The 6,004-nt window shown below is 37.1% G+C and overlaps 1 pseudogene; it reads right to left on the bottom strand.

Moving 5' to 3' along the window:
- Positions 1–392: 392 nt before the first annotated feature.
- LOC118929463 (SNRPN upstream reading frame protein-like) lies at positions 393–692 on the bottom strand (annotated as a pseudogene).
- Between the last annotated feature and the right edge of the window lie 5,312 nt (positions 693–6,004).

Below are 6,004 nucleotides of genomic sequence, written 5' to 3'. Positions count from 1 at the left end.
TGCAATTTATTGAATACACAACTGAAAGTGAAAAACAGAATGATTGTAAGTATGTCAGTCATTTATCCTCATGATCACATGGATGACAGGGAGTCACAGATCGTTGCCACTGCCTAGCATGATGGAGGAGTATAGTACTGCATATAGTTAGCTCAAGAAAAGAACAAAATTCAAAGGATGGTTTCTACTGAATGAGTATTGCTTTTTCACCATTGTAAAGTTGAAGAATCGTAAGTTGAACCATTGTAAATCAGGGACTGTCTATATTTTGATGAAAATAATTCCTTGGTTTCAGGTAATAAAGATGTCTGTGATCAGCAAATATATCTCTAACAATTCTTAACAAGAATATTTGAAGATTCTTAGTTGTCTTCTTGTGGGTGATATCTACATTACATTGTCAGCTGATTCAAATGCAGATACATTGTCAGCAAGTGTCTTGCTTGAAAACAGCTACCCTGATGTTTCAACACTGCTTTACCACCTCTTCATGCCTCGGGTAGGAATGACTGTCTCAGTTCCACATGGAAATCTACCACAGGTACTTGCTGCAGCTGAAATCTCTTCAGGGACAGCTGACACTCTTGGTTGCTCAGTGAGGCTGTACTTCAACTTTTGAGTTGGACTTCCACCTCTGGTACATGATGGTCTGTAGTCCATCTCAGGTACAAGCAGTCCCTGGCCTACTCCATCAAGCCACTGGTTGCTCCTCAAACCATAGGCATCTCCAGTGGCCATCCAGCTCTTCTTAGTTACCTTGTAAAAACTAACTCAGCACCAATGAACATGTGTGTTTAAGTTACCAAAATAATTGTTGCCAAGGTATATAACCACATAGAGTGAAACAATTTTTTAAAAGCCAAGCATCAAAGAGATTTTTCTTTGTCTCATTTCCTAAATACATATAAGATACTGCATGAGCTAAATAAGGCCAAATGAAAACAGAGCTGGATGTGATTTTATTCTGGTGGTGAGGTATTTGATTGTTGTTATTTATCCTTTGAAGCCAATTCTGCTTCTTGGGGTAGGAAATGTCTGAGGTATAATGCATTGCTAAATAATAAAACTCATACTCTTTTGCTGTGAAAGAGTTTATTCTAACTAACATTGGAAGTCTTATAGCACCGGATTTCCAATATATATGGAAGTCTATGATATGTCTGATAAGTGACTTGGATCACAGGCAAACATAGCATTCCACCTATTTGCAGTCAAAGTGTGGTGACACACCCTAAGTAAGGGCTGTGACAAGAACATGACTACTTCGATCGTACTATAGGCAAAGCACGATCAGTGTTGATCAATGGGAGATTTATTGACAGGTTATGAACCAAAGAGCCAAGAGGGTGGCCAGCTGGTCACTGCCTAATGTTTAAATTGCAGCACCCTAATGATTTTCACTTTCCTCCAGCACATTTCCTGTATTCCCGCTTTAAGTCACAGCAGTAATAGATTTTCTACCAGTAACCTGGACCTATTCTTTAGCCATTGGAAGAGTTTTTTATTTGGCACTGATTCTAGGTATTTTTTCCTAAATTTTTCTTGGCTTTATTTCTTCCCATTATGCCTTTTAATTAATAAATGTAATTAGTGGTTCCATAAGCCTTAATATTTAAAGCACTTTCACGGTTGTTAAAAAGTCAGTCCTTACCACATCCATGAAAGTTAGGCCAGCTCTGCTCTATCATCTACCCCAGGTGCCTTCCTGTCAAAAATAAAAACTTTATAAACTCCTTTTAATGAAGGACCATATTTTGCATATCCTCAACAGACCAGGGTTTAAGTCTTAAGGACTTAATCCATGTTTAACAGTAACTGGGACATGTGCTAAGGTACTACTGAACATATGCTACTTTGAACAAGGGATTGGGTCTTATTTTGTTAAGCTTATATATATATATAATACATAACATATTTTCATACACACCTAGGCAATCAAAAGGAAATTGATGACTACGAATAAGGTTAGTAAAATATTCTCCCTCCCAAATTCAAAGTGATATCTAATTGACGCAAATTACCTTGTCTAAGATTTGCTTATAATAGAAAATATAGCTCCTGAAAGGCTTAATGAAACTGAATTGGTACCCTCCTGAACTAAATTACTTCTTCAGAGAGCAAAATGGTCTTCCTGGAAGAGGTAATTTACCTTAAACATATGAACACTACCTCAAAGAAAGAGAACCAATTTGCTTTAGGGACTCCATTAATTAGTGGCCCACCCCTCTGCACAAAGAATTGTCCGTTGCAAATTATTTGTCTATTACTGTTTATGTACTTCAAAACATAGCCAGGGTTTTCCTCCTTAAAGTGGCCATATTGGAATGTTAACTCTCTGAGGGCAGGGAACTGCTTCGGGGGGAAATTTAAGTTGTGGTGATTAAAATAGTATGCTTGTAAAAGGTTTGACATTTCATGAGGGGAAATTTCTTCCTTGCTGTGACTTTTGCATGAATGAGGCAAAATGGCTGAGAATCCTTCATAAATGGGTCTATTTTGGCAAATGGCCCACTCCTGCTAGTTGAATTCATTCTCTGACCCCCTAAACAACAGCAATAGATCCAAATAATCCCCTGAGTAGTCTTCTAATAAAACAGTTCTTTTCAATGCTACTGAAGAGCCTTCTTTAGCTTCACATATTTTGTATTGTAGGCCCACCGTCTGATCCAAGCACTGTTATAGGCACAGAGCCTTTTGTCCTTTTGTACAAGCATTCTGAAATATTCTTATGTTGTGAATTCACTATTTAGGCTTTTTTTTTTCACATTACTGTTGCCCTTCTGTGTATTATAATAAGCCACCCTGAAATCTTTTTTATTGCTGTGGTCACTTTGGCTGTTGTTGCTCAGAAATGGAGCTGGTGGGGGCCATATTTAGGAAGATATAAACTATAATTATTTCTTTACCACCCAATATCTACAAGCATTCTATTTTCAGCTACAGTATTCATTCCAAATCTGTCCAGGTTAGGCATTGCTTTTTGTCTTTCTACCATGTCTCTAACCTAGCAAATTTTGGTTCTTTGTGGTGTTTATAATTTAAAAAAGAAAAACTTAATTCTCAGCTACGAATGTAGCTTATGTCCCAAGATCATGCAAAGGGATGTTAAATAAAGAGGAGCCTTTTACCAGATTTTGTCATCTTTCCCTCAATGTTAAAATCTGAAATACTGAAATCTTCCCACAATATTGTTAATATCTGAAACAATTCTGACATTATCCTATATTTTCAAGCAGTCCGATACTGTTCAAATGAACTTTCCTCATTTTCCATCACTAACAGACGATACATTGATAATCATTTCTTTGTCAGACCTTTACAAACTAGTGTTCACCACAGTTCCAGTTTCTTTGCGCTGCTGATGTCAAGGCTTTCCTCTTTGTCCGCCTTCCAACACACTCAACACAGACAGGTCTTCCTCCCCTTGAACTGCATAATGGGCTTCAATTCAAAGAGATCATTTAATCGACAGATCAATGTGTTTCTGTTTCTTTCAGTGAGCCTATAGATTGTTAACTGTAAATTTTGCCTACTTAAATGCTTCTTTTATTTTGAGGGGACCATTTTGTAATTATATAACTACAGCCCACATTTATTCCTAAAAAACAGAGTTCACTCTTTTCTCCTTTTCAACCTTATAAATTTTCAAGAAAGCCTGTTAGATAACAAAACATGATTGCAACCTATTTCATTATACATCATGCACATTGCCTTCTCCACTGGATTGTGTCTTTGAAATGGTACAGCAATGCAAAAACCTACCGTGCACATGTTTAATTCAGGATGACCTTTTAGAATGCACATTTTATCATTATACTAAAAGTGATCCAAACCTTTATATGTACAATACAACAATATTTAAACCTACAATAACTCTAGATGGGGGTCCATGGTTTGAAAGCATGGTTTTGGTCTAAAATAAATTGATTTCTCTCTCTCTGTTTGCTTCCAAGTTCAACTCAACTTTTTGTCCATTGCTCATTCCTGAGATAAGGCAAATTAACTACTTGCAGTTAAAAGGATCACAAGACTCTAGGAGAAAGGAACCATTTATCCAAAATAGTTTTTATTCATCGTGGATCTCAGTCACTAGACTGACTTTGCTGAGGTGGAAATTGTCATGTGCTGTTCCTATGCTCCTTCCTCCACCCACTGCACTGCCCGGCCCCCAGCACACACCCAGCCCCTGGACATTGTTTAACTTTCCTATCCTGTGTTATATATACAGAGACTAACTCTGAAACTGTGACTTCCTTGAGAGCTAAGACCAGGTCAATTAATCTCTGTATCCCCAAGGCCTGGCGTAATGTCTGGGACATGTGTGGGCTCACTGAATAAATGTCTGGACAGAGATCAGGTAAATAATTGATCGAACTTTAAATTTTTCTGATGCTTTTACATTTTCCTCCGTTATTGAAACTATAGTTAAGGGTGAATAGAAGGCAAAGCTTCACAATCACAGTGGCCTGAATTCCTTCAACTTTCATTCTGTCAGAACAGAAAAAGATGTAATTCTCAGAAATTTAAGAGGCACTGGTTCAGTTAGTCCAGCTTTACTATCTAAATAGCATTGCTATCTAAATAGAATATGCCTGCATTAATATTTCCATTAAATTATTTATAAAATTCCAGACTTCTATGCAATGTACTATGGTCAATAGATTACTGAAAAATAACCACAATTATTTATTGATACTGGCAGAAAAACAAAGATAAATAGACATAGTAAAACTTATAATCATATCATCTTTTATGGGCTCTACATTTATCTGACAGTTTCAATAAATATCCCTCTTCAGGTACAATAATATCCCATGCTCATTAGAAACAGATTTTTAAAACATCCTCACTTTGACAAGAAATGACGAAACATGTAAGTGAAAACTAACTTTATTAGAAAAATAATTGTACTGAATTCCTTTAATTCGATGACTCTAAAAATCACCACAGTTTCAGTTACTCAAAGATTGTGATGGAATTTCACCTCGTGAAAATGCAGAAAGTTAACCAAACTGTTTATTTCTTTTAAATGGTAGATAACATGAATGAAAGTATTACTGTTATTTAAATCTAATTTTAAAACATAATTTACATGATGAAAATTGCTCTATTTCTTAATCAGAGTCACTCTGGTGGAACCACTTTAATAAAAACTTCTTTTTTGTATATTTTAACTTTCCTATTAGAAAACGAATTCTTCTATCTCTAAATTACAAATTGGCTCACACTTTCAACCTTTCCTCCCATCCTGAAGCTTGCCTGAGTGAAGAGGGTACCACCAGATAACCCCATTGCCTTTAGCTTGCATTCCTGTCTGACACAACTGTTAGACTTGTATTATGCTAGGTCCCGATTTAATACCATTACTACACAGTGAGCGAGTGCCCAGGGAAAGAGGTGGAGCTGAACTTGTTCCAGGCTGCTACCCTTCCTATGGCTGCCCGTTCATCAGATGACACTAGGCTTCCCTCAGCTTCTTCCTGCAAATGAAATTCCTTTCTCATCACCAAGGAGAAGCCAGAGCAGCATAAATGAGATAATGCAACCTCAGGGAAAAGAAAGGAGATATGCACACTAAACAGTCTTTTAAGAGGTATCGTTGGATCACGTCACTTGTTGACAGGATGAAATTGCATGGATTAGCAGAATCGAGAATTACAGTTTTACGAATCATTTTAGGTCACAGGATCAAATGGCTGAAAGGCACCTTAGAGATGATTTTGTCCCTACCCTATTTGTTTTGTCAACAAGGAGACTGAGACTCAAGGAAGATAAGTGGCTTGCCCAAAATCACACACCACATAAATGTCTCACCCTGAGCTAGAGCCCAGATCTCTCAACTTTCAGCCGGTACTTTTTCCTCATCAGCAACCTGGTTATGATGAATAAAGCAGAGCACTTCAATGCAATCATCTCGACATGTTCCTTATCCCCTTAAAGCCCTTCAAACATCTCATTGGCATATCTGCTCTCTTTTTAACACACAATCACATTTGATTTGCAT

Source organism: Manis pentadactyla, chromosome X (assembly GCF_030020395.1).
Source record: "Manis pentadactyla isolate mManPen7 chromosome X, mManPen7.hap1, whole genome shotgun sequence".
NCBI lineage: Eukaryota > Metazoa > Chordata > Mammalia > Pholidota > Manidae > Manis > Manis pentadactyla.
This window is presented reverse-complemented; position numbering and strand designations above follow the sequence as displayed.